This window comes from Cibotium barometz, chromosome 14, assembly GCF_041138505.1.
Source record: "Cibotium barometz isolate CiBa-2024 chromosome 14, ASM4113850v1, whole genome shotgun sequence".
Classification (NCBI taxonomy): Eukaryota; Viridiplantae; Streptophyta; class Polypodiopsida; order Cyatheales; family Cibotiaceae; genus Cibotium; species Cibotium barometz.
Genome location: NC_141059.1, coordinates 24,001,535 through 24,011,940, shown reverse-complemented (window position 1 = coordinate 24,011,940; position 10,406 = coordinate 24,001,535).

Here is a 10,406-nt window from a genome sequence, read left to right as displayed (position 1 = left end):
ATTATAAAAGTGTTACTTTTATCATATTTGGATTTCATGCATAGAGGTATGCATAAAAATTGACTATTTTATTATAAAAGTGTGACTTTTATCATATTTGGATTTCATGCATAGAGGTATGCATAAAAGTTGACTATTTTATTATAAAAGTGTGACTTTTATCATATTTGGATTTCATGCATAGAGGTATGCATAAAAACTGATTATTTTATTATAAAAGTGTGACTTTTATCATATTTGGATTTCATGCATAGAGGTATGCATAAAAGTTCATTATTTTATTATAAAAGTGTGACTTTTATCATATTTGGATTTCATGCATAGAGGTATGCATAAAAATTAACTATTTTATTATAAAAGTGTGACTTTTATCATATTTGGATTTCATGCATAGAGGTATGCATAAAAGTTGACTATTTTATTATAAAAGTGTGACTTTTATCATATTTGGATTTCATGCATAGAGGTATGCATAAAAGTTGATTATTTTATTATAAAAGTGTGACTTTTATCATATTTGGATTTCATGCATAGAGGTATGCATAAAAGTGGATTATTTTATTATAAAAGTGTTGCTTTTATCATATTTGGATTTCATGCATAGAGGTATGCATAAAAGTTGATTATTTTATTATAAAAGTGTTGCTTTTATCATATTTGGATTTCATGCATAGAGATATGCATAAAAGTTAATTATTTTATTATAAAAGTGTTACTTTTATCATATTTGGATTTCATGCAGAGGTATGCATAAAAGTTGATTATTTTATTGTGAAAGGATTACTTTTATCATGTTGAATTTCATGCATAAAAGATATTCTTTTTATACTAAAAGTCTGATTTTCATCTTAAATGGATTTTATGCATAACTTGGATGTGTATGTATGAATTTGGATATGGGATGAGGATGTATAAATGAGGATGTCAAAATGGATGTATGCATGTAGATGTGGATGTATGGATGTGAATGTGAATGTGTATGTGAATTAATGTGAATGTGTATGTGAATTAATGTGTCGTCGATATGAGGAAATGGATGAGAATGAGTACACATTGAATGGAATGTGGAATAAGTAATGTGGACTAAGGAGGGATAATGTGGAAAGACGAGAGTTCGATTTAGAAACTGTATTTTGTGACTGTTTGTAAATGACTGTTTTATGTCAAGAATGCTGGGGAAGCATTTTGACCGTCTTGTGGATTAAGGTCATGTGAAGACCTAACTGTTAAAGTTGCAACTGCTGATGGAGAGTCAATGGAAGACGTCTCGCGTAGCAAGGTCGACCGAGGTCTTGACCAGCCTCGGTTCGATTTAAATGGTGAGCTTCCGGTACGGTGGATGAGGGACCAAGGAAGCGGCCTATGAGTGAAGCGCTAGGTCACCTGCGAGAGGGTGCTGACCATACGTGGTCGGGCTTTGGGTCGCCGAAGATACCCACACGTGCGTCGTGAAAGATATTGGAACAAGGAATAACAGTTGTTTTCTGAAACCGGGCATGGATCTGGTTGATTGACCTTGCTGGTCCTACGGATGAGTCCATAGCTATTTTATATGGATTTGTGGGTTGATCTTGCTGATCTTCCACGGAGATTCCATTTTGTTATATGAATATATTGCCGGTTACTATGACCTAGGAACTATGGAAAAGGCCCCTGAGTGAACAGGTGGTGAGCGTTCTGGTTGCCAATGATGCCATAAGTATACCGATGAATGAATGATTGGAAATAAGGATTCAACCAGAGACTATGAGGATTGTCATCAGTGACATAATGGTTTCATTAAAGGATTGTTTTAAAGTTAGCTGATGCTAAGAAAAAGGCAATTTCATATTGGGTGTGTAAGTGGTGTGACTAGTTTTATGTTTGCATGAACTTCCGGCTAGGGGGCCTTGGAACTCTTTTCCTTGGTACCCGGGACAAAACCTAACTAAATTCTTAATTGGATCCCATGTAAAGTGGATGGAATGTATGTGATGTGAATGGATGCGATGAGATGGGAATGGATGTGAATGTGATGCGATGAGATGGGAATGGATGCGAGTGATGAGATGTGAATGTGATGTGATGATATCTGAATGGATGCGAGTGATGAGATGTGAATGTGAATGGATGCGATGAGATGTGAATGTGATGTAATGATATCTAAATGTATGCGATGAGACATGAATGTGATGTAATAATATCTGAATGGATGCAATGAGATGTGAATGGATGCAATGAGATGTGAATGGATGTGAATGTGATATGATGATATCTGAATGGATGTGATATGATGATATCTGAATGGATGTGATGTAATGTGAATGGATGAATAAGATATAAGGTGGATGAATGTGGATCCAGGTAGATGTGAATGGATGAGATGTGATGTGGATGGATGTGATGTGATGTGATGTGGTGGATCTAGGTAGATGTGAATGGATGAGATGTGATGTGATGTGATGTGGATTGGGGTAGATGTGAATGGATGAGATATGATGTGATGTGGATTGGGATAGATGTGAATGGATGAGATATGATGTGATGTTATGTGATGTGGATATGGGTAGATGTGAATGGATGAGATGTATTGAGGATGGATGTGACGTGATGTGATGTGATGAGGATCTGATTAGATGTAATTGGATGTTATGAGATGTGATGTGGATGAGATGTGATGTGGATGAATGTGATGTGATGTGGAGAGATGTGATGAGATGTAATATGATATGATTGGATGAGAATGGATGAAGGATGATGGGAATAGATATAATTGGATGTGGAATAAGCAAAGTGCATTGATTTAGATGAATGTAGAATAACGAGAAATGATGTGGAACAATGTGAAAAGAGTTCTTACTCTGCACTATTAATCGTGTTCCATGTGTGTCTCACCCTTATATAATCAACAATGATGCATTATTCAGCACGTACCAGCTCTACATCCTCAATTTCATGAGGATTGTGAAGACCATGGAATTGATCCTTCATTCCTTCCATGCACACGATATGGTCAAGCCGTTTTTCAGTTGCAAATGGAGGCATCATCAACTTCTTTGCCCCTCGACTGGTGCCCAATCAGAGACATTGTGGGTGATCATCCATTGCCTGATGGTCTTCTATCTCTCATACGTACGATCGTAGATGCTATGGAGGATGGTTGGGAGCAGCCCTTCTAGAGCAGACGGAGAGATTTTTAGCTTTTGGGGTGCTCGATATGTGATTGCACCATCTACCATTCCTAATGGTGGATGAGGTCTCTTTATTGCACAGGATTTACGTGTGCCCGCAAACTCAGAGGTGACTCTTATGTCATTTTGTGGGCCCATTTATGGTTGGGGCGCATGGCATGTACTTGTTCGCTTTATCAGAAGTATGACAACATATGGGCTTTGTGCTAATGTGGCCTCACTCTCATCGAGAAAGAAACATTAGATATAATTGTGGATCACGGCTTTGTATTGATGGAAGACCCTATGCTCAAGGAAATATAGTAGGGCTAATCAAAGAAACATTAGATATAATTGTGGATCGCGGCTTTATATTGATGGAAGACTCTATGCTTAAGGAAATATAGTAGGGCTAATCAATAGTAGTAGAGGGAGAAATGAGAGAACAAATTGTACCTTTATGGAGTGTGAGAATAGTCACGAGCCATGTTATATGACTAGAGATGTACCCATATATATAGTAGTGTGTGCTACAAGAGTGTGCTACAAGATCATTACAAGCTGGCGAGGAATTATTTGTAAATTATGGATCGCGTCGGCCATCACCAGCCTCTCTTTGAGAATGAAATTTGAGATAAAGTGTCGGCCTCTTAAATTATGTATGTTTCAAATAATGTATCCAGCTTAGCCCACTCATCAGCATTTAATTTTGACAAATATTTGATGATATATTTCATTGTCTCGTCAGTAATACAACTAAGGGTATTTTAGTGTCTTGTTTAAGGTTATCTTGAGTATAGATTTTTGCTGCTAATATGCTTGAATTGTGTTGTAAAAAGGGTTTTAATGTTATGATTATATCACTGAATAATTCGATTGTTGTTACTTTAAATCATTTCTTCATGTAGACTATGTTTATACATGCAATGTCCAAATGTTGAGGGTGTATCTAGCTCTCACCGAAGTCACCATATCTTGCCAGAGGAGTACATGAGGCTTTTACGTACACAATATCCAAGTACATATCGACGACTTAGAGATGAGTACAACGCAAAACGCAGAGAAAAAGCGACCAATGAGGGAAATGTGGATGATGACATCAATGAATTTATCGACGATTGGTTCCAAGCAAGTAGTGAAGAAGAAACTTGTCCGCATGAAACATTTCTACGAGAAGAAGCTTCAAGGCCCATCTACGATGGTGCATCCATTTCAAGATTGAGTGTGACCTTACTCATCTTGAATCTCCAAACACCCTACCAATGGAGTAATGCATCGGTTTTTGCATTACTATCCTAAGTTATATTTGTATTTTTTTTGCATAAAAATAATGGCTCTCAATCACTTTTGTGCTCAATTAAATATTTACAATTGAGTGGTAGGCTTCTTTCAAACAAGATTCTACCATCAAACAATGTGATCCCAAAGTCGAGGGATGAGGCAAAGAAAATGATCGCATCCCTTGGACTCGAATACAACACAATTCATGCATGTGTCAATGATTGCATTTTGTATCGTGGAGTATGAAAATGCAACCACTTGTCCCAAATGCGGTGTTGCTCGTTTCAAGGCAGAAACCTTGAATGTCCCTATGAAAGTTTTGCGACACTTTCCCTTGGCACCACGAGTTGAACACATCTTCCGCTGTCCCAAAATAGCCAAGCTTATGGATTGGAGTTCGAGAAATGCAAGTATAGACGGAGTCATGAGGATTCCAAGTGATAGCAAAGCATTTAAACATATCGATGCTACATGGCCAGAGTTTCATTGGAAGCCTTGCCATATAAAATTTGGAGTTGGCTTGGATGGAATCAATCCCTTTTCGAGCAAGTGGTCAACTTGGCCCGTAGTTCTTATCAACTACAACATCCCACCATTCATGTCAATTAAGAAAGAGCATTTAATATTGTCTTTGTTGATTCCTGGTATGTGACAAATATTCTCATTTCTAAATAGCACACTCATTTCTATTTGAAAAATGTCAAATTTAAACGATGCATCAATGTAGGGAAGCGGCAAGTTAAAGACATCAACGTATATCTTGCACCGCTCATTGATACTTGCAACAAATATGGAAAGGAGTGAATGTTATTGATATGTCAAAACCTGTGGGTAATAGGAGTTTCAAGGTTCGTGGCATTTTAGCATGGACAATACATGACTATCTTGCCTATGGCAGGTACAGCAGGGCTCTTTAGTTGTTTGTTTGTTTATACAATCAAAAAATTTCGATGTTGAAAACATAAAAACAATTTTTGTTTCTCTCAAGCCTATCAACAAAGGGTTACAAAGCATGTCCACCATGCGGTGATTGGCTACGCTCCAAATATAGTCGAAGTTTGAGTAAAAATATATACCTTCGGCATCGACGATTTCTGCCTCCTCATCATGTGCTACGTTCCAAAGTGAATGGGAGACATTTTAATGGCAAAAAGGAAAATGGACGTTGTCCAACGCAAATGACTCCAAGAGATTATGGTATGTCAAGTGGACAAATGGACCTCTAATAGATCCGGAGGCAGAACTTGCAAAGTGATAACGATGAGAATTCAATGGCACAGAATTCCTCCATATGGTATACATTGGAGTATTGGAAAGATTTAAAAATAACTCATTTGCTTGATTCCATGCACATATTTAAAAATGTTGCACACTCGCTTTGGAATCATCTTGTGGGCTTCAAGGATACAGAGGCTGCAAGGGCAGACCTAAAGATTTGCAACTACAAACGATCACTATGGCCTATAATCAATGAAGAGAAAGGAAATATTACTTATTCACGGGCACCATGGGTACTCACAAAGCAAGAGATAAGCATCATCAATGAGCGGATACGATGCCTACGTACTCCTACGGGCTATGGTGCTTCATTGCAAAACATGTTTACCATGGATTATAACTCTCTTTTGGGTCTAAAGACACACGACTGGCATAACTTCATTAAGGTATGGTGCCTCTCTAACATGTATCATCAATTTCTAATGAAGGTGCCATTACATTATCATTTGTTAACACTAGAGCTAATCTGTGTGCAGCACGTCTTGCCACTTGTTTTATCGACGGTTGTTTGACTGAGGGTATTAGGGATGTTATATATCGATTGGGATCATTGACAAGGTATTGATAGTGGAACATCATATTGTTCTTACTTCTTTGTCACAAAAATCTTATGCTAATCACATTGTTTCTCTTTATAGATGGATTACATCCAAAGAGATCGACTCACGTGATATCCCGCACCGAAAGCTAGAGTGTATTGAGCTCTTTTGTCTGATGGAGAAGGAGTTACCTACCTCCTTTTTTGACATTCAAGTCCATGTTATGATCCATCTCGTTGAAGAGATAGAGATTGCTTGGACCGTGAGTACACGATGGATGTTCTAGGTTGAAAGGTACATGGGGGTATTGAAAGGATTTGTGCGCGAGCAAGCAAGACCGAGGGATCCATGGCAAAGGGATGGTTTCTTCACGAGTGCATGTATTATCTATTCGAGTACTTGCAACATGTGGATAACGAAGCTCCTTCTGGTTGGAGAGAAGAACAATCAGACAACGAAACCATAGAGATGTTATGTGGGCAAGGTGTAAGATTCCTCCCCCACCCCCTTTTTGATGTCTAGTATCTTCCCCTGTAATCAATCCCTCTTCAGAAATATAAAGACCTTGTTTCTTACTATTTTAGCTTAGAGAGAGAAAATTATTCTAGAGAGAGAATATTCAGATTATGAATATTTTTGGATAGAAAAATAACTCATCTTATTAAAATAAGTTCTCCTGAAACAGAAATTCAAAAAGAATTTTCCAATGTGCAATTGGAATTTTCCAATGTGCAATTGGAATTAATTGGAAATAAGTATAAAGAACCTTAGTCTAAGGGTCTAGATTTTCATAAATTTTTGGATTATGGTCCAATTAAGGTTCCTATGGGCGGGCCAATAGCTTCAATCCATGTGTAGGGAGGAGATAAATCCAAATTGTAAAAGAAGATACCCAAAAATGAGTAAATGCTCACATAAGATGAAGAGTTGAAAATGTACAAGGTTTATTAGTAAAAAACTATGAGCAATAAAATTTTGACACATATGTAAGGAAGGAGAGTTCTTTAAAGAAGGTGCATATTTCACATAAGATGAAGAGTTGAAAATGTACAAGGTTTATTAGTAAAAAAACTATGAGTAATAAAATTTTGACACATATGTAAGGAAGGGGAGTTCTTTAAAGAAGGTGCATATTTCACATAAGATGAAGAGTTGAAAATGTACAAGGTTTATTAGTAAAAAAACTATGAGCAATAGAATTTTGACACATATTTAAGGAAGGGGAGTTCTTTAAAGGAGGTGCATATTTCACATGCTTGAATGAGTTTTAAACTCAAAAATAATGTGATATTTTTATCTCTCATCTCTCTTGAACCAAACCAAATCAAAATGGAACCAAACCGAATCAAAAAGTAACCAAACTAGGTCCAAATCTAGTCCAAATTCAACCAAACTGACTTGGAAAATTCTAGAATCAGTTTGTTTGGTTAGGAGCTCAATTTTTCCTATAAATAGAAGCCTTCCCTTGTTGAAAAAAATATAGTGTCTTATGCATTGTTACTCTACTCCACCTAAGCCAAGAACTGTGAATTCTTTAATAATTCACTAGTTTTTGATACTTCTCCCTTTCTTCAATCCCCATTGGTGGCTCCATCAACATACTAAACCAATTGATTGGTTGGAGGCCTCTACCGTGAACAAAGAATCAAGCAAATTATAAGATAAGTATAGTGAATTTTGATCTTTTCTATAATTTCTCAATGATTCTCTCTTCTCAACCCCTCTCAAGCTTGAGAAGCTTAATTGGTATGGTTTTTGAAATGCTATTGAAGTTAATTAATTAATGATAGTAAAAAATTACATAAAATTCTATTTATATTTAATTCTAATGGTTTTTCTCTCTCTCACTTAAGAAATGGTCATACTCATGACCCTTTTCAATCCGAATGAGGCTTTTCATAAAGCTTTTCCTTAATCCAAGATTAAGCTATGCTTGAGGCCAAATTAATGGCTTTTTTCTATACTTTTAGTTTATGTATATCGATGATTCAATCCATTATGGATTGATGATCCAATTAGAGACCATTCTAATTATTTCCTTAATGATAAGCCTTATCCCTTAGAAAAAATTGAGATTTATCAGTCATAGTAGCGGAGTTATGGTAAAATTTTTATAGAAATTACGCATAAAATAATTTCATTCAAAGCATAAAAAGAGGACTTCCTACCATATTCTAGGAACTATCATCCTAGATTAATTAAAAGAATATTATTATGCATGGAGATATGGATGTTTGCATGTAGATGTAGAGGTATAGATGTGAGTGTGAATGTGGAGGTGGATGTATGCATGGAGATGTGGATGTATGCATGTAGAAATAGGTGTGTAGATGAGGATGTAAATGGAGATATGGATGAATGTATGTAGATGTAGATGTATAGATGTAGATGTGAATGGAGATGTGGATGCATACATGTAGATGTAGATGTATAGATGTAGATGTGGATGTGGAGGTGGATGGATGCATGTAGAAGTAGATGTATAGATGTAGATGGGAATGGAGATATGGATGTATTCATGTAGATGTAGATGTATAGATGTAGATGTGAATGGAGATGTGGATGTATACATGTAGATGTGGATGTATACATGTAGATGTAGATGTATAGATGTAGATGTGGATGTGGAGGTGGAGGTGTATGGATACATGTAGAAGTAGATGTATAGATGTAGATGGGAATGGAGATATGGATATATGCATGTAGATGTAGATGTATAGATGTAGATGTGAATGGAGATGTGGATGTATGCATGGAGATGTGGATGTATGCATGTAGATGTAAGTGTATAGATGTAGATGTGGATGTAGAGGTGGATGTATGCATGTAGATGTAGATGTATAGATGTAGATGTGAATGGAGATGTGGATGTATACATGTAGATGTAGATGTATAGATGTAGATGTGGATGTGGAGGTGGATGGATGCATGTAGAAGTAGATGTATAGATGTAGATGGGAATGGAGATATGGATGTATGCATGTAGATGTAGATGTATAGATGTAGATGTGAATGGAGATGTGGATGTATGCATGTAGATGTAAGTGTATAGATGTAGATGTGGATGTAGAGGTGGGTGTATGCATGTAGATGTAGATGTATAGATGTAGATGTGGATGTGGATGGATGCATGTAGATGTAGATGTGGATGTGGAGGTGGATGGATGCATGTAGATGTAGATGTATAGATGTAGATGGGAATGGAGATATGCATGTATGCATGTAGATGTAGATATATAGATGTAGATGTGGATGTGGAGGTGGATGGATGCATGTAGATGTAGATGTATAGATGTAGATGTGAATGGAGATGTGGATGTATGCATGTAGATGTAGATGTATAGATGTGGATGTGAATGTGGAGGTGGATGTATGCATATAGATGTAGATGTATGGAGGTGAATGTGAATGTGGATGTGGATGTATGCATAGAGATGTAGATGTATGCATGTAGATGTGAATGTACGCATCTAGATGTGGATGTATGGATGTGAATATACGATATGTGATGTGAGGGAATCTGAAGTGATGAGATGGAAATGATGTGATGGGATGAGTATACATATAAATGTAATATGGAATAAGTAATATAGATTGATGAGGGATAATGTGGAAAAATGAAAGTTAAAATAGAAATTGTATTGTAAACTGTTTGTCAATGCTGTTTGTAAATACTCTTTGTAAATGATTGTCTTATGTCAAGAATGCTGGGGGGAGCATTTTGACCGTCTTGTGATTAAGGTCGTGATGGTAAAGTTGCAACTGCTGAGACGGGGAGTCAATGAAGGACGTCTCGCATAGCAAGGTCGGCCGAGGTCTTGACCAGCCTCGGTGCGATTAAAATGGTGAGCTTCCGCCGGTACGGTGGATGAGGGGCCAAGGAAGCGGCCTATGAGTGAAGCGCTAGGTCACCTGCGAAGGATCCTAGAGGGTGCTGACCATACGGTGCTCGGGCTCTGGGTCGCCTAGGATACCCACGCGTGCATCGAGGAAGATATTGGAACAAGAGTAGGAGTTGTTTTCTGAAATCGGGCATGGATCTGGTTGATTGACCTTGCTGGTCTTCAATGGATGAGTCCATGGCTCTTTATATGGATCTGTTGGTTGATCTTGCTAATCTTCAACGAGAGTCCATCTTGATAAGTGATTATATTGCCGA